The 19,927-nt window shown below is 44.6% G+C and overlaps 1 pseudogene across 1 annotated transcript; it reads left to right on the forward strand.

Annotated features, from left to right (window-relative positions):
- Positions 1–2,429: 2,429 nt before the first annotated feature.
- On the forward strand, positions 2,430–3,263 carry LOC101587705 (annotated as a pseudogene). The gene has a single exon (XR_001117164.2). The product of XR_001117164.2 is annotated as a splicing factor U2AF 35 kDa subunit pseudogene (transcript).
- Positions 3,264–19,927: the final 16,664 nt, after the last annotated feature.

The raw sequence follows: 19,927 nt of genomic DNA on the forward strand, positions 1-19,927 counted from the left end.
GACATTTTCTTGTTCATAGGTCAAAATACTTGACACAAAGGAGGAAAGGTTTATTCTGGCTTATGGTTTATAGAGGTTTTACTGCATAGTTGGCTGGCTGCAGGGCAGGGTGGCAAGGTAGAGGGGCATGGCAGTACAGAAATAGTCCATGGCAGGCTGGAGGTAGAAAAGTAAGAGAAGAGATATCTATCCTTCCAGGCAATGCCCACAGTGACTCACCAGTTCTCACCAGGCTGCACCTCCCAATACGCTAGAGAATTCACTGGTACTTAGCACACTTAGCTATAAACTTGTCAGTGCATTAATTAGAGCTAGATATAATAAGTATCACACCCACATGATTCAATTGCCCCCAAAAGACCCACCCACCAGTACATGACTCTTTGGTAGGGAAAATGTAGATACACACAATGACATTAGCGAAGCACTCCACCACAGAGCTATACTCTCAGGCCAAACTTATTAGCTTGGCTTAGGCTATACCCTATTACCACCAGGAGAATTGTAAAGCTCTCAATGTGCAAGCAGCAATCTAGAGCAATTAGATTAGTATCTGGCAATAAGACCCACATATCAATATATTTTAAAACTGTCTACTCAAATGGTTCCAGAAAAGGTTGAGAACTATTACTGAAGGGGCAGCTCTAGTCCTGCTCCTCTTCACACAACACAATACTAGAAGGTCTGGGTAGTGGCAAACAAGGATCTTACTTCCAACCCAATTTCTTCCTCTAGCTGGGAAGCAGAAAGTTAAGGCAAATATATACAAGTGAAGCCTTTCTGTGGCCCCCTTGAAGACCAGAGGACCTGTGCATTGGACAGTCTACCACTCAGGCATACATTCTAGGAGCACATACTAGGCAACTGTGAGAACCTGTCTCAAAATGTAAAAGTAAAACTAAAAGAAATCTGATTAGTCACCACCACTGTCATGAGCTATCCATGATTTACACTTGGTTATCCTGTCCCACAAAACCAAGGTAGAAACTGTTACGTGTCCAGTGAACTCTGTTGTAAGCACTGACTTCAACGCTAAGGTCTCTGTAGCTATCTCTATAACTGTCCACCGTCTTACGGTATCAGTATTGTCACAGGCCCAGTGATCATCACACACAGAACAAGAAAGTGCTACCTGACTTTTGGCTCCTTTGAGTAAAGGACATTGTCTGATAAGTGAAGCTTAAAGCAGAGTTCTGTATCTGAAAACTTTGTAGCCTTGAGAAATACTGGTCTGGCCTCAGAAGGGAGGGAAATGAGACTTCAAGCAGACCTATTTGAATAAAACATGACCAAATTTGCACCTTCCTTGTGTGTTTTTACAACTACTTAATTCCCGGTACCAACAGTGCTGGTTTCTCATGGAAAGTATAACTGCACAGGACTGCTGGGAGCCAACATAATAAAAAGGTGGATTTGAGTTGGTTGTGGCTGGCCAAGAATAACAGAACTGGAACAGTCCTCTGAGAGAAAGGGGGCTCGCTGAGAATGTGTGGGAAAACAGAGCTACTATGAGCCTCTCCAGCCCAACGTGGGAGCAAAAAAAGTGCCAACAAGGAAGAGTTTCAAGACTCTCCCAGGGAGCTCGACTCAGGGTAAAATATAATTGGCTGACTCTGAAGTCACTGTCCAAGAGGCAACATCAGTACTTTGAAGCCAAAGAGAAGCCACAGGACCTGGCTTGGCTCCATGCAACTGCTGCCTAGATAGTGGCAAATGGAATGGCCTTAGGCAACCACTGTGTCCCGGGCAGTGGATTGGATGGAGATAGGGCTCCTTGGGGTACACAAGTATGAAGGAAGAAAGGAAGGCAAGTAAGCAGGGCACCCAGGGCCTGGCAAGGGCACAATTTGGGTGTTAAAACCTAATGGTCTTCCCCCAGAGCAGGGGTAAGGAGATTCCTGTTAGAAGCAGATGAACAGCCGCTGGCATGTTTACGCAGCTAGTCATTTTGTTGTGTAAGAAACTTTGTGTTAACTAAGAAGAGTATATTTTGTTCAGAGTTTGATACTTTTGAAAATAAATATCTGATCTGATTTCACTAGAAACCCACTGTTGTGGCCTATGGGGGAATCTAATAGACTCGTTCTCTTCTTAAATGACACATCATAAAGATTTTCTTTGGCAATTTTTATCCTCCCAAAAAGCATTTTAGAAAAAAAAATCCAAATCACAGCCTCCAACTCATCATGCTAACAATTAGGCCCCTTCCTGTCTTTAGTGGTGGCCAAAGAAGTCACTGAAGCTCCAGGGACACATTATATTTGATCATCATTATTTCTCCTCCTGAAACTGGAGGTCTGGGGAGCTCAGAATACCACATGCTTTTTTTTTCTAATTTCAGATTGTGCAAAGTAACAAGAAGTCCTTCCTCATGGACAGAGATATTTAAACTGATTTTTATATATTCAATAAAGAACACTCAGGGGTCGGCGACCGCAGCTGTGGGAAATGGCGGAGTATTTGGCCTCCATCTTCGGCACCGAAAAAGACAAAGTCAACTGCTCATTTTATTTCAAAATTGGAGCATGTCGTCATGGAGACAGATGCTCTCGGTTGCACAATAAACCGACCTTTAGCCAGACCATTGCCCTCTTGAACATTTACCGTAACCCTCAAAACTCTTCCCAGTCTGCTGACGGTTTGCGCTGTGCTGTGAGCGATGTGGAGATGCAGGAGCACTATGATGAGTTCTTTGAGGAGGTCTTCACAGAGATGGAGGAGAAGTACGGGGAAGTGGAGGAGATGAACGTCTGTGACAACCTGGGAGACCACCTTGTGGGGAATGTGTATGTCAAGTTTCGCCGTGAGGAGGATGCAGAGAAGGCTGTGATTGACCTGAAGAACCGCTGGTTTAACGGACAGCCAATCCATGCTGAGCTCTCGCCCGTGACCGACTTCAGGGAAGCTTGCTGCCGTCAGTATGAGATGGGGGAGTGCACACGAGGAGGCTTCTGCAACTTCACGCACCTGAAGCCGATTTCCAGAGAGCTGCGGCAAGAGCTATACGGGCGACGCCGCAAGAAGCGTAGGTCAAGGTCCCGGTCCCGGGAGCGGCGCTCTCGGTCTAGAGACCGCGGTCGTGGTGGAGGCGGCGGTGGTGGAGGTGGCGGAGGTCGGGAGCGAGACCGGAGGAGGTCGAGAGATCGGGAAAGATCGGGGCGATTCTGAGCCATGCCATTTTTACCGTATGTCTGCTAGAAAGTGTTGTAGTTGATTGACCAAACCAGTTCATAAAATGGGAATTTTTTTTAAAAAAACAACAACAACAACAAAAAAAAAAAAACACAAAGATGGGTTTCTGAATAAAATTTGTAGTGATACAAAAAAAAAATAAAGAAAGAACACTCAGCCAAGAGTTCCCAGAGCTGAAATAAATAGAGAGAAGGTGAATTTGCACTTGTACTTTTCAGTTTTATATTTTGGTGCTTGAGATTGAGCCCAACTAACCAAGAACTCTACCGTGTTATGTGAAACTTATACATTCTTCAGATGTTTAGACTAATACAGAAATGCCTGTGATATATACCAAAATAAGAGTGAAGACAAAGAGTACAATCTGAATGTTTCTCTTTTAACTAACAGTCAGCACTCCCCCAGAGAAACTTTATTATGAAGTTAATTAAGAATTTACTGTAATTAATAAACCTTTCATAGTGTGATGCCTGACATTTCATTCCATGACTATTTGCTAGTTTCAGATGGTTTTTAATTGCAAAAATAGCCCTAGTCCCATAAATAATGCCCCTGTGTTATTATTGATCTGCGGACATTTTTTCCTACTCTGTGACTCATAGCAAAGATCATTTTTCTCTTTCTTTTGATGTGTTTAAATAAATCCACAAAATACCACGAATGGCTACAGGAAGGGATACTTCTTTGGAAATATATTTCAGATGGTGACGTTTTAATATACAAATCAATCTAGGCTAACGCAAAGCTTCCTTCAGCCTCTTCTCCAGTCTTAGACATAAACACTCGGGCAACAAATGCCTGGCCCAACTGAAGCCATCAGAGTTCCAATGCACAACAAATTAGTTTCACACCAAGGGAAAGGTCATTTCTTTAATCCATGCCTTCTGGGAATGTACACAAATGTCATTCTTCCCAACCTACGTAATTAAACACTTTAACTGGTGTGGCCATTCACTGTTTATTTTCCCATTGGGTAATAGCGGGACATGAGCATCAGATGACAAGGAGAATATAGGCAGCTGCAGATGTGTTAGTGAGCTCTCTGGCTCTTTCCCCCTGTCTCTGCCTCCATCTCTGTCTCTCTCTGTGTCTCTCTCTCCCTGTCTCCCTGTCTCTGTCTCTCTCTGTCTCTGTCTCTGTCTCTGTCTCTCTCTGTCTGTCTCTGTCTCTGTCTCTGTCTCTGTCTCTGTCTCTGTGTCTCTCTCTCCCTCTCCCTTTTCACCTCTTCTAAGGAATCTAAGAAAAGCTTAATTCAGACCACAGAGTAAGTCAGCCTCTTACAACCACTTTGCAAGTGATGCTACCCAGCTTCACCATGCTCCTCTGGGGAGGTCACTAAATTTAGTTCTGCGACAGCCACCACCCTAACCAAGTGAGGCAAGCTCAGGCAGACTGGCAAGGAGCCTTGCTTAGGGCATTAGTCATGGGGCTCAGGTGGAAGGTAAAGCATATAGGACAGGGAAAGGGAAAGCATGGACTGGGAAGCCAATATAGCAGCATGCCATCCTGGCTCTCACATCCTGCGACCTTGGACACATTTTCGCATCTTCCCAAAGTGCAATTTCTGCTTATCTAAAACAGAGACTATAACAGTACCTAGTTCATAGGGTCGTGGTGAAAATTCAATGAGATACAGTACAGCAATAGTCCCTAGCATTATCCTAGCAAGAAATAACTGCTCATTTAAACAGACACACTGTCTCTATCCATATACAGAGCCAGCCAAATAGCTCAGCGGATTGAAGTGCCTGCTTAGTCAGACACAGGGGCTGGGGGTTTCGTCCCCTGCCTGCTGTGTGGGCCCTGCCCCTGGGGTGCACTGAGACAGTGATTGAGACTGGGCATAGTGTCACACACCTGTAATCCTAGCACTTGGGAGGCTGAAAACAGGAGGATCTCTATGAGTCCGATCTTCATAGTGTGATCCTGCAGACCCTGTAACAAATACAGGAAAAAAAAGTTCTATCTATATACAAAAGAAGACGCTGTTGCTTACATTGCGGTAGGGACTATAGTTAGGGTGGGGCAGGTGAAAGAACATCTGCAGGGGCTGGTGAAGTTCTATGTCATGTCCTAGGTGGTAGTTCCAGGGCTATCTCTCTCACAGGAATTCACTGAGTCATATGTTTGCTTTGTGTAGTTTCTGTATCTGAGTGCACCATGGTCCCTAGCCCAGTGCCAGGCAGGTAGCTTGTGTCAGAGCACTGGGGCTGGTCGTGAGCATGGCCTGAGCTCTCTGGGAGCCAACATCATGCGGGAACTCCAGCAAGCAGTGATGGTGAGGCTAGGATGGCAGGGAGGCAATGCCAGAGCTGAGAAGATGAAGGGCCTGAGTGATGCATTGTCTCCTTCCTTCCTCATTCCTCCTGCCACTCAGGCCACTACCCAGTTTCCTTTCCCTGCTACATTTTCTCTGCCAGCCCTTTCCATCTCCCAAGGTACTGACCTGAGACCCCTGTCTTTTCCTCTGTGCCCTCCCTGGTGAGCCCATCTACTTTCATGGCCTCCACTATATTTCTGTGCCGCATGAGCCAACTCTACTCCCACTCCTGGCCTCGTAGTTTCCCTCCTTGAAACAATTTAATGCACTCATATCTACATAGGTATCCTCAAGCTCACAGCCTTAGCAAGTTCTCTTGCTTTGCAGTCTGCATTTCAAGGACTCCACCTAGGACCTCAGCCCTAACCCACGGGGCAGCACCAGAAGGGAAACCTGCAAGCAGGCCACCAGCTCTTGCTCCACATCACCATGACCCAATGTGAGACAGTCCTGGGCCTCTGCAGCTGCACTCAGCCCAGACCTAGCACTCTATCACCTTGTCCTGTCACCATTGCATTTCCCAAACAGTCACTACCGTCCTGAGCTCCAGCCTGTCATCTTAATTCAGACCTACTTCCCTCTGCAGAATTCAAGGCAAGTGTTGCTCTTCTGATATACACCCTAGGGCGCCCTGGAATGAGACTTTTCCCTCTTATACCATGTACCTCATTAGTCCCATTCAATCCAGATTAGAACTCTAATGATTATGCTTGATGTTGTTATTTCTCTTGCCCCAGCTCTGTTTTGAAGAACTACACATCCACCACATAGGGAGGGATTGTCTAGGAGGCCACATGGGCCACGACCACTGTTATCCCATTAAAGGTAATGGTGGACACTTGTCAAGGCCTTGGCTACCTCTTAGAGCATGCACCTGGCAGGGTCATAAACAGGTTATGTGGAAGGAAGAGAGGCAGCCCCTGTGCTGTGGACATATTCGCTACACATATCAGCTGAAAGTCAGATCACTCAGGAAGATGTGTTTGCATTACAGAAGACTGTATCCATCACTGAGCAATGCTATGGTTCACCAGTGATGAGTAAGGAGAAAACCAGTCCAAGTCCAACCCCTCCCTACATGACCTATCCCGAGCTCTCCAAAGACTCAGCGACAGCTTTTAAATACTTGTGAAATGACAGTATGAAATCTATATGTGGACCTACGAGAAAACAGGCGCTTCTACCATCCTATGATTTCTCTTCCTCTCTTATTCTCATCTTCATTTAGAGGTCAGCAGCTCAAATTTGTCCCATTGAATGGATCTATTTCTTTCCATCTTCCTCACCATCTGTTCTCCCCCAATAAACGACATCACCAGCCAGTAATGCAATCCAGACAAGGCATCCTTCTTCGGTTTGGTAACAACTTTATTGAGGTACAATTCACATGTGATACAATTAAACTGTTTCAATTATACGATTCTGTGGTATTTCGTGCATTGACCAAGTTGTGTTACCTATATCATAATCTAAGTCCAAAATATTTGCATAGACCCCAAAAGAAACTCAACACCCGTTAGTAGTTATTTTTCATTGACCTCTGCCCACATCACTTGACAAGCATGAGTCTGCTTTCTGCCTCTACAGAATTGAGTACTGCATATAAACAGAGTTATGAAATATGTGGTCTTTTGTGTCTGGCATCTATGATTTAGCTGTATGGATTTTAATGTTCATCTAGTTGTGATATGCAACAACAATTAATTTCTTGTTTTTATGGCTGACTAATATTCCATTGTATGAGTATAAATTTTGTTTACTTCTTCATCAGTTAATGGGCATTTGAATTGTTTCCACCTTGTGGGTATTGTAAATAGTGCTGATATGAACATCTGTGTACATGCTTTGTTTTAATCATGTTTAAATTATCTTAGGTATATGCCTAGGGGAGGAATTACAGGGTCATTTGGTAATTCTGTTAGACTTACTGAAGAAGCACCAATCTGTTTTCTAAGGTGGCTACAAGATTTTACATTTCTGCCAGCAATGTGTGATGGGAACTTCAATTTCTCTGTATCTCAGCCAACACTTGTTATTTTCCATTTTCAAAATTACATACATCCTAGTGGGTGTGAAGAAGTACCTCATTGTGGTTTTGATTTGCATTTCCCTAATGACTAATGGTGCTGAGCATCTTTTCATGTGCTTGCTGCCCATTTGTATGTCTTCTTCAGAGAAAATTTCTTCATGAAAGTCCGTCCTTGTTTTCTGGTTTTTCTCCTACCATTGTTTTGTGTCCTGCTTCTTCTTCTCCTTCTTCTCATTCATGGGCTCTTTCTGCCTTGCCCACTACTCCAATTGGATCTTCCTTATGGTTCTGTCCTCCGTAGTGTTGTCTTCCCAATAAGCACACTATCTTTGGGTGACCTCATCTGCCTCATGGCTTCATCTCTGTCTCCATGCTGGCAACACCCAATCATCATCTTCAGCCCAGATCTTTTTCCTGGGCTCCAGGCCCATATATCCAGTTGCTTCCCAGATGGCTCTTCTTGGGTGTCTCACAGCACATCGCATATCCGGCATGCCCAGACAGTGCTTACTCTACTCCCACAAGTGCAGACCTACCTACTCAGTCACAGAAGCCCCAACCCCTGGCATCTCCTTTGGATCCTCATGCCATATTTCTTTGCTTTTGGAGACAGTGTCTTGTTACATAGTTGAGCCTGGCTTCAAATCCATAGTCCTTCTAATTCAGTCTCTGGAGGTGTGGGATTACAGGTATGAGCTACCACACTTAACTTCTCATTCTACATTTCTAGGCAGTCACATCAACCTATAGATTCTGCAATGCACATTTACAAAATAAAATACTCAAGCAGAGAATACTCAAACTAATTTCAAGTAATTCACCTGCATGAAATCTATCTCCAAGATCAGGTGTGGAAGGCAAGGAATTTCTTTCTGAGTTCAGTTTCACTTTGCTTCCTGCTTACTATCCCTTTCTTAATCCATACCCTCATTATTTATCAATTGGACTATGAGAGTAGACTCCTACTTGGCCTTCCAACTTCCTGTTCCCCAGTCCTGAAATTTATTCTGTACTTTGACAACAGGCTAACTGTGTCAAGGTCCACTAGAATAATATATGTGGAGAGAGAGAGAGAGAGAGAGAGAGAGAGAGAGAGAGAGAGAGAGAGAGACTTATAACATAGGTTTACAGTAGAATGCAAAAGGCCCGTCTGCACACTGGAAAGCTGAATGACACAGTCAAGGGTGCAAGGCCTAGAGCTCCCTGCAGAGTCCTGCTGGAGTTTGTGCCAGGAAACCAGAAAGCCAGGAAGCTAAATGATCTATGTTGGAAGGCTGAAGCATCTGAGCTGGAAACCTGGAGATAGATGTCCAAAGGCTATGGTGAAGACTGGAGAGCTCCCAAAGAAGCAGAAGTGAGACTTCCTTCTTTGCCTTTTTATTCCATTCAGGCTACAAGCCTATGGGTTGGGGCCATTCACACCCAGGCCTTCCCTCTAAGTCCATCATTCAGTCACACTCAGAACTATGCCAAGCTGGGTGTGTTTACTCAAGTTGACACAACAGTTAACTATCACAGTTACCTGTATAAAGACAGCTCATTATGTCATACTCGTCTTTAAAATTCAATGATTCTTCTTTGATTATAGATACAGACTAAAATAGAAATTCCTAGGCAAGTATTGCATGCACTTCATAATCAGTTTACATCTATTCTTCTAGATACCATTCTTATCCTTCCAGCTACTCTAAACTACCTGCCGGGCTAAGAACATGCTAGACATTTTAACCCTCCAACTCTTTGCTCATGTTTGTATTCTGTCTAGAATGAGCCAGCCTTCCTCTCTTCTCTTCTTGTCCCACTCCCAAAAGCTGACAATTTTTTTCCAAGATACCATAAAAATGTAATCTCTCTGTGACTGAGTTTTCTCGACAGACATCTTCATTGAATTCCATTTAGTTCAACCAGCATGTACTCCATTCCTGTTAAATGACATACAATGTTAGGCTCGGGTACCATTGTGATCAAACACACAGATCCTCCCCTGAAGAATCTTGTAATACACCAGAGGAGGGCAACTTAAGGAGAAATGACAATAGTTTAGTGAGTTCTGTGACAGAGGCTTGCAAAAAGGGTCACTGAAACACTTAGCAGGAGATCCATGAACTTGCTGGAGGGATCAGAAAATAAGTAAAATGAGGAGATGAAATGTGACTATCTGAAAAGAAACTGCCTTACGGGTAGAAGATGCAAAAGGAAATGGATGAAGAAGGAAAATCCTGAGTTCAAATTGCAGCACACTCAGTTTGGGCAACGTGATGGATGTCAAGAGAAGATGTTGAGGAGGCAGTTGGTGTGACTGTTAAGCTAGACTTTCAATTTGGAATCTGCAGGTCACTTGGCTGTGTTTGGTTAGGTTACAGAAGCGTGGACTTGGCATCAGTGTCTGCTTCCTCACCCTTTCCTTTCTGGCACTGTTTCACTGCTTTACTTCCAGATTGCCTGGACATAAGCAGCTCTGTCCACCATGCCCTTCTGCCATGACATTTCTGCCTTGAAGCCGGTGACCATGGACTGAGTCCCCTGAAGCTGGGAGCCAAATAAAACCTCTTCTCCTATAAATTTCAGGTGTCAGCCATCGGGTCTGGCTCTGTAAGACTAGGGTCTGCTGCTCAGGAAAGAGCTGTGAGCTGCCATGCAGCCTTGGGCGCTATGAGCAGGGTGGAGTAGAGGCCTCAGGAGCAAGAAGTGGGGAAAGCAGAGGGGTGGGCTGACTGTGTTTGGCCTGCCTGCCCACCTGCCTGGAGCCTCATCTTCCTTCTTTCTTTGTTCAGCTCAACACTAGGCTGAGCACAGCTGAGGGGCAGAGCCCAGTGCTTGCTTGCTCGTGTCAGCACATGTCCATCTCCGAAGCCCCTAACTGACTGCCTGGAATGGAGTTGGCACTTGATATCTATTTGTTGGATTTGTCATTGTCACTGAGCTGAACTGAGCTGGGGTGTGTGACAAGTGACTTCAGCTGTGGGACAGAAGGGCTAGAAACTAGTGCTGTGATGACATCAGTAGTTGTATGGGCTGATGATATTAAGGGTCCCTGAACCTGTGAGATGGGATACAGAATAGGTGTTAGGAAAAGGGCTCAGAGAAGAGGAGGCATCGTGACACAGAGCTGGAGCTGGGCATGATGGTAGTACCATATCCCAGCACCGTGAGAGGCAGAGGCAGGAGGGTCACAAGTTCAAGTCCAATCTGGGCAAACTAGGAATTTAGTGAGACTCTGTCTCAAAATTAAAATATTTTTAAAAGACTGAGGATGTAGCTCAATGTGCTGGTGCACGCCTATAATCCCAGCACCAGGGAGGCTGAAAACAGGAGGATCACTATGAGTCCGAGCAACACAGTGAGACCCTGTACCAAATATTAAGCTATATTAGCTTAGTGTCACATTTTATCCATTTACCCATCCTTCATACAACCATCAATGCACTTCATCATTTTGATCAATTTCAAAGCAAGCTGAAGATTTGAGTACGCTTTACTCAGAAGCCTTTTAACATTCTATCATTATCCAAAGTACAATAGTTGCTTATTGTTCTTTAAGGTAAAGCTTGCACTCTGTAAATGTGAGAATATGAATGTACCATTTGATGAGTCATTTGATGAACACACATCTGTGTACGCTCTACTTCTCACAGTGACAAACTTAAGTTCCTTCTGCTCCTGCTCCGCTTAACAGACTCACCTGCTGACTGTATTCTTAGATCACCCAATTGAGGAGCTAATACTTCTTCAGTGGTTGCTAAGGCAACATTTGTAAATGCAGCGCACAGTAGAGTGGGTGGGGGGAGCTAATGAGCATGGCTGAGCAGAAGAGCATTTGAAGTGCTACACAGTACACAATTTCCTTTGGGGTAGGAGGAAAGAATGCTCAGCTGCCCAAATCCTCAGGAAGTGTGGCAAATGTCAGAGGTCAGAAACAGGAGAGGAAGGGGCCTGGAGGTAATCAGGATGCTATCCAGGATCTGGACTCAAGCTTCTTTCGTTCCCATGCCACTAAATCTAGAATGGGAATAGTTTCAACTAGCAGAGGATAAATTGACCTGAGGCTCTCTATGGGAAAAGCAGGAATAGGCAACAAGGCTAAGCCTGGGGTAAGTTCCCAGGCCGGGGGTAGGTTCCCTCAAGGCAGTTCTGCAGCCTGGGAATACTCAGGTCCCTGTGAAGGACTTGCCACTGTCCCACTGCTACTTATCCAAAGCTGTGCTTTCGCTCACTTGTCTAATCACTTAAGTAATGGGCTTATTGGAAAGTATAGTTTTTTAAAAAATAATTTTATTGAGAAAGAAGTAGCAATGAGACAGTTTCAAAAGAGGTTAGTAGGACAGTTACAATAGTGAATACATTGCATATTGTTGTCTTCATAGTAGTTATTCAGAGTACAAGATGCAGACATGATATCTTATCTAAACACTATTAGTTCAAAACTTTCTTCTCATTGAACTAAGAGAAAGTAGCTGTATATCTATGCTAACTATTTTGTATATACAGATATAAATTTTTTTCACTACAAAATGGTGCTTAATTTATATCCCCCTTTTTTGCTTACTTTTGTCAGAGATGTGTATTCCATTGCCATTCATATATTGTAGATACATGAATTCAATGTCCAAAATGTGAGTTTTTCACCAAGTACAAAATTCCTCCCCACCTGGTCTAAGGGATTTGTGGAGATTTAATGCCTGGAGTGTTACACAATGGTTCTATCTTGGAAAAAAAATCCTGCAGGCTGCAGTGTGTCTAACGTTTTATATAGCAAGCATGGCACCCCCTTCTCCAGATTCATCACGTTTCAAGCCACATAGACGATGCCCCCACCCAGGCCAACTATTTTTAGCAATGGTGTACTCACAGCCTAAGCTAACCAAGTGGGTCAGATGCCACAGCCAAGGGTAAGGAACCTCTCCTCTAGGGTGGCCACTGACCCACAAACCAAATGTCAAGTGTAGGTCATATTTAGTTGTCAAAAGCCACTTCTGTGGGCAGTAACTAGTTCTTCAAGGGAAGGTGCTGCTGAAGCTGCTTTTACCTGCAGGATCTGACTCACTTTAGGTCCTTTAAAAGTGACCACAGTATTTGAATCAACAAACATGCTTCAAAACTATGCTTCATTCCTTCTACTGGCTATTCAAGAGAGAGAAGGCCATATAAGATGGTGACAATAGGGGCACAGAAAGAAAAATAGGTAGGACAGAAAGTAAGAGGGAAGATGCCTGGAAAAGGTGGAGGGAGAAGAAAGATAGTGGCTAGAGAAAGCAAGAAAACAAGATGGCAGATAGAAAAGTAAATGTGTATAAAAGAGCAATTGTAGATGTAAAGAGAAAGAGAAAGAGAAAAAAACAGAAAATCAGAGTATCAGCCAGAGCAGCACCTTAATTTTGGTAGCAGGGAAACTGAGGCTTAGAGAGGCAATGTGATTCTACCAAAATTGTTGTGTGGTTAGTACTTAAGCTGAAGCTAAACTCCAGGGCCCCAGACTTCCAGGCTGTGAATTTGTTTAGCACAGAATAGGCAGCCGGCATTCCAGACTTTCTGGGCAAGTCCAGACATCATTTGTTCCGGCCCAAAGTAATAGAATGAATCTGAATTTAGGGAAGAAAGCAGACAGCCCCAGAACTCATCAGGTCAAGTCCAGGAAAGAGAAACACAACATAATCAAAGCCAGAAGCCTCCGATGGGTGGCTGGAAGGAGCTGGCTGGAGTCACCAGGTTCACCAAAGCAAATGATCAGAGCCCTGAAGGTGCCCGTGATGCTCTTAGCTACACTGAGGAAGCCACAGCACGGGCCGCACAGCTACTCCTGAGAGCACATCAGTCTGCCACTCCCAGGAAGCTCAGAGGTGGAATCAGAATACGCCAGAGGATCCTGGAGAACCAGAGGCGGGGGGGGGGGGGGCTCTTGCACCCAGCTGAACCCTAACCCACTCTGGACGAGTGCCCACTGTGCCAGCTCCGGACTAGGACAGCGATTCAGGCCAGCTTCAGGTGTGCCTTCCTGTCAAGTTCCTCCAAGCCTGATAGCTTCAGAAAGTACTTTGCTCTTGCTCTCAAATACCTGGCAATTCACTAAAAAAGCCACCTAACCTGTCCCTCTCCTACAGATTGCAAAACTTCAAATTAAATTTTGCCAAGTTTGGATATAATTAAGCACTGAACCAGAAGTTCCCAAAGCCTGCCATGTGCCTCCCCATACACCCATGTGCAGAAAATGCTTTTGATCCACAGATCGCATAGCAAAAAGCTGATGAAAATGAAATTTCTTAAAAATCCTTCTTCTAAGGAGCATTTATCTTCTTCAGGGGTAAATATGGATTTGATTCCCACTCAGCCTCCTCAAACTACATAAGCAAGTTTCCTCTGTCTTCTATTGTTGTGGTCTAAGAATCCCTTGAATCTTCAGTTAGTTCATTCCCAACAGCTGGACCTCCAGTGGGAGAATGTGGGACATTGTGAATGTATGTTAAAACGTCACAAGAAATACTACGAATAATGGCCTTCATTGGCAGAAATATCTGAGTACAAGTTATGTATACTCTGGCTCACAATAAATGCTCAATAAATATTTGCTGAGTGATGTTTCCAGCTTCTTTGATATGAATTAACTAACATTTTGCTAAAGCCCAAACAAAAGAGTGACTTGTCTATGAGCACACAACTTGGCAACCACAGAGCCGCCACTAGATCTTTGGTTGTCCATACAAACAAGGAGCTTTAAAGAACAAGATTCTTCCAGAATCACAGTAGTTTAGAACTTCCAAAGTGATCTCCTTGCCCTGAGGGGTGGTAGACAAATGTAGTCCCAGCTATTTGGGAGACTATCGCAGGAGGATTGCCTGCCCCAAGGTGTTAGGCCAGCCAGGGCAACCTAGCCAGATCCTGTCTCTAAAATTAAAATTAAAGTTGGGCTGGGCAGATAGTTCAGTAGAATAAGCACTTGCCTGTCATGCACAAGGTCCTGAGTTCAATCTCCAGTACTGCAAAGTAAATAAATAAATACATACATACATAAAATTACCTCCTTGCACCTGGCACCCCATGATAAGCTGAAACATACCTACTTACAACTAGTACTCACTGATACAACACAAAGTAGCCACAAGTCCTTCTGCTTTGTAAGGACTTGACAACAGTGAAAGTAGCTTTTCCAAAAGCTACTTTTGGAAAGTAGCTAGTTCCTCCAGCAGTTCTCCATGTGACACATGCTGCACTGTCCTTTGCCATTGTCTTCCTATGGATCTAGCAAAATCCCCATGGCAGGGAGTGCCCATGGGTGTGGGCCAACTCTGGGCTCCTTTGCTTTTTCCTGGGAGTATTAGAATGTTGTGGCTCTTTTGGCAGTTGCCCAGCACTGCCCACGCTTATTTAATTTGTGGTCAGCTCAGAAGCCCAAGGTCACTTTCATAGGAACTGTCAAATCCTGCCCCCCTCATCTGGTCTTCGTACAACTAAACATTTGTGAATTATGAAATCCACTTTTGTGTGTCTCATTAAGCTCTCCTCCTTGCATGGAAATGTTACTATATTCTGGGCTAGAAAGCCTAGTTCTCAGTGCTGAGCAAGTTCATCAGTCTCTTTTCTACCTCAGATATTGCAACCTAGACAAAATTTAAAGAGGGGTCACTTCTATAAACTTCTGAACTTGATAGTCTGAATGGCAGTATGTGTGTGCTGTGGAGACTTACGTGCCAGGCAGGAAGTATCTTATATACATTAGTTCTTTCCCTCCAATAGAGATAGTATGGTTTATTTTTGTTGTTGTTGTTATTGCAGCAATATTGAGAATTGAACTCAGGAAGGAACACTGAACCACATCCCTAGCCCTTTTCATTTTATTTTGGGACAGGATCTTTGTTATGGTTTCTATCTAGGTGTCCCCCAAAGCCTCTTTTGCTCATATACACAGTGTTAGGAAGATCATTGAATCATGGAGGTCAGATAGCTAAATGTAGTACAGGATGGACAGCTTGGCTGAAATGGGCAGGCCACTGGGGCATGAGCTACTAAGGTGAATCTCCCTCCCTGTTCTCTCTCTGTTTCTCTCTCTCTCTCTCTCTCTCTCTCTCTCTCTCTCTCTCTCTCCCCCCCCCCCCTCCTCCCTCCTTCTCTCCCTCCCTCCTTCCCTCCTTCCCTTCCTCAGGACATGAGCAGCTTTTCCCCCACAATGCCCTTCTTCTATGCTGTCCTGCCTTGGAGCCAACAGACTACGGATTGAAAACATGAACCAAAATAAGCCTCTCTTTCTTTATTTACATTGTGCGGAGCTGGTAGCGTCCCAGTGGTGGAAAGTGACTAAGGCAGTTTTGTTATGTTACTAGGCTGGACTCAAGCTTTCAGTCTTCCTGCTTCAGCATTCTGAGTGGCTAGGATGACAGCTGTGCCTAAAGACTTAGAGCTACTATTATCATCCTTTGGGAATGGACAATGAAATGGAGGCTTAAGAGAGGCCACTGCTATTAAGGAGCAGAGCTGGGAGTTGAACTATTCTAACACTAAAGCCATGTTCTTTCCTCCACACTAGTGGTTCTTAATGTTGGCTACACATTAGAATCACCTGGGGAGCTTTAACGCATCCCAACACCCAAGTCCCATTCCAGGCCATTTAAAGCACAGTCCCTGAAGGTGAGGCCTGGGTATGAGCAGCTTTTAAATGCTCCCCCAGGTAATTCTAATATATAGCAATAACACCACTGCTTGATACCATGCTGTTGCCTGGGTACATTAGCATGGCATGGATATGAACGCGATTGTTAGGCTGCTATATTTTTAGCACTGGTTGTCAAAAGAAAGACTGACATTATTTAAGGCAGTAGTATCAAGTAAATTGTGATGAAGTAACCCCAGCCTGCTGCTTTCTGGTCGGTTGTGGGAGCTGAAGGTAACCAACTCAATTCCATTCTAACTTCTGCCCCTTGAGGCTCCAGCTCATTGCCCTGAAACACATACTTTTCTCCTGATTATCTTCGCCTCTACAAAACAGGCCTGGACTGTCTACTGGGTGAACAGACAGCTGCAGGGGGGCCCCAAATACCCTTACCTGTGCTCTTTTCACTTATTATCACAAAAGTCTTGGGGGGTGCTCCTTCTGAGCAGGCTGCACAAGATAGTATTGGAGATGTCTACCTAGAGAAGTGAGATTCTGCAGGGGCTCCGCCTTGAATTCCTCTCAATGGTCATGGAAATGCTGCTAAAATTAGGTGTGGACATGACACAACTGAGAAAATAATTTGTGTATTAGCGGGAGGTGCAAATCCCTGAAGAGCCCATTGGAAAAAAAAATAAGAAACTCCTAGTCAATGGGAAGTTGTAAAACCTAGCACTGTGAGAACAAAGAGCCCAACCATATGGAACAGCTTATCAGAGGTAGGGTGACAGAGCCAGCTGCAGGAGAACTGTGCAGGCTCCAGAGAGACACCTAGATCTATTCAGGAAGTCAGGAAGTGCTGGGGATGGTGAATGAACTGAAAGGAGTAATTAAAGTAAGCCCCCCCCCACCAAAGATGGGACAGTGAGAGTAAATGGCTTCTTCATGTCCTTAATATGCTTTCTATTTGTCCTAGGGGCAGGCCGGGGACTCCCCGGGTACTTATTGCCCATGACTCCCTGTCCTTTCTCCAAGGCTAGAGTGGGTTCTTTTGCCTGCAAATCCTACTTGTGTGCTTCCCCTCTTACAAGCAGGAGGGCTATGTGAATAAAAAGTCTATCTTTTCCAAACCATATGTGACCTTAGCATCAGAAAGAGTCATCATAGCTTTCCCAGTGCTTCAGCAGTAATAAGCACGAAGGAAACAGAACTTTGCTGGGGCTGTTTCCACAAACCTATCAAGTTCTAAGGAAAGCCAAAGCAGCTAGATGTCTAATTGAGGCCAAATACACGTGTTCCTTGGACTACAGAAAAAGCAGGACCAGGTGATTCCCTCCCTTCCTCCCTCCCTCCCTCCCTGTCTTCATTTCTTCCTTCCTGTCTCTCCTTTTGGGCCTTGCAGGAGTCAGGTAATGTAAGGCTCATAGACCTTTCTTCTCACTTTGCCTGGGCAGTCACCACCTAAGCAAGTCTTGGAACATAAGCGTGATGCGGCAACACACTCAAAATGTTTCCTCACATGGAACTCATCTCATGCTTCTTTCTAGCACTGGAGCCACGCAACATTTCCATGGGAAGAAAGTCTCAAAATAGCAAGTGATAAACAGAGCCAGTGGGCCTGCCGAAGCTCTGCTCTGTCTGTGCCAACCCTCTGTCCTGCCCCTCTCAGAGAGAAGCCGATTCTTTCTGTGCCTGAGCATGTGAGGCAGGCTACGGGGTCACAGAAACAGTGCAGGTGTCACACCCCACAATAAACCTTGAAGGAAACAAAGAATCATATAGAAAAAGTCAAGGTTTGATTGCTCAAGGAGCACCGTGGGCTGACAGGGTACAAAGAAGCCCAAAGAAACCCTGCACGTGATAACAGGCTCCTTAAAGCCCCAGTGTTCTTGGATGGGCCAGGAAGGTGAGAGGCAGAACGGAAAGGGCCCCAGGAATGGCTACATTGGGGAGACTCCAGCCAGGAATGATTGCGCTGAGGCAACTGCAATGTTTATTCAGCTTACAGCTTTCATTTTTCCTAAGTGATTTAAATGAGTTAAAAAAATCATTCTACTGGATTGAGTCCATCACTAAATATTTGGGACACACGCTGAAAGGTTAGAAGCAAACTCCTGCAAAGAAATGATTGCTGGAATGAGAGAGTTGGCTACCAGAGGAGGGCTGGGATGAAGGCCAACAATGACCCGAGAGAGAATCAAGAGCAGTGAAATGATCCATGAAGTTTCTTGGCATTACAAACCACTCCTGGAAAGAGAGAAGCTCATCAACTTACTGAAGAATCTCCAAACAAATAGCTCAACTGTCTCTATGTTTCCCAGCCTCAGAACTGGGCTGGAAAATGTGACTGAAAGGCAGAAAATAAATATTTCAAGTCTGATGTCTGAGGCTTCCTACCATGGTTTTGGGCATTTCCAGTGCAGGTTGCCCACATCTTCAAGGCTACCTAAGTGCCAGGCATTATCTGAGGAGTTCTGTTGTCCTCAGCCCTAGCTGAACTTCTCTTCTTCCATAGCCTATAAAAGATATGATCCAAAGACAGTTTACATTTGAAAAATTTTATTACAGAAAATAAGACATCGTGCCATTAATTCCCTTCAAAATATTTCCCCTCATTTCAAACATTCTTATCCCCAAATTCTTTCCAATTTCTGAAGCAGTTCTGGAAGTCCTCTTTCATGAGTGTCTTTACGAGGTGTGATGAAAAAACACAGTGCTTGATGCTGCCAAGAGCCATCCAACGGAAAGGCAATCTTGTAAACAAAGTCATTACCACGAGTCTTCATCCACCTTACTCACCAGATCTGGCACAATGCAACTTCTGCCTCTTGCCTGAAATCCAAATGACCACAATTGGTAAACCTTTTAAATCAACTCAGGGACATTGAGGTAGCCACAACAACACAACTCGAGATACTCATGAAAGAAGAATTTTAAAAACTGCTTGAGAACATGGCAAGAATGATGAGACAAATGCTTTCAAAGTGAGAGGGAGTATTCTGAGTGATTAATGGCAGCATGTCTTTTACTGCAATTTTTTTTTTTTTTTTGGACTTGGTGCAAGGTCTCACTACCCAGCTCAAACTCATAGTGATCCTCCTGTTTTCAGCCACCCCAGTGCTGGGCTTACAGGCATGTGCCACCACACCCAGACTCAGTCTCTGGTTTAGTGTGCCCCGGGCTGGGTAGCATGGCATGTGGTACAAGGAATCGAACCCCGGCCCTTGTGCTTGCATAAACGGGTGCTTAGTCCACTGAGATATTTCACCAGCCCTTGTAATTCAATTATTTTTTTTGGCCTGGAAATAAATATTTTAATTTTTCGTTTCATTTTTATGTTGACAAATAATTTTCAAGTTTATTTCCTTTTTTGGTTTGCTTAAATACAAAATGAAACCACAAACAGATATAACCAAGACATCATCTCTCACATGATGGTCTCCGGTGGATCATCCTTGTTAACCTGGATGGGGTAGGGAAGACTTTCTAGGTAGCACCAGTAGCCGGGGGTCAGGGTGGTGGGGATTGAGAATAGAATGCCCCAGGAGGGAGGTGGCCACTACTCCTCGCCACTATGGGCACTATGCCTTGTCCTTGCTTCCTGCATGGCCAGGGCAGCAGTCCTGGTGTCCCACCTTAGTGCTTCTGTCCTCAGGGCGAGGACACCAGGTGGTCTAACAAACACAAGGCCGTGGCAGCATGTTGGGACCTTTCAACCCGGCAATGCAGGCAGGCAGGAGTGGGGAGTCATTTCTGGTCCCACTACAAAACTATTTCTGATTAGAATAGAGAACCATCTCAAATCTCT

The sequence above is a fragment of the Octodon degus genome, unplaced genomic scaffold, assembly GCF_000260255.1.
Source record: "Octodon degus isolate 3935 unplaced genomic scaffold, OctDeg1.0 scaffold00063, whole genome shotgun sequence".
NCBI classification, from domain to species: domain Eukaryota; kingdom Metazoa; phylum Chordata; class Mammalia; order Rodentia; family Octodontidae; genus Octodon; species Octodon degus.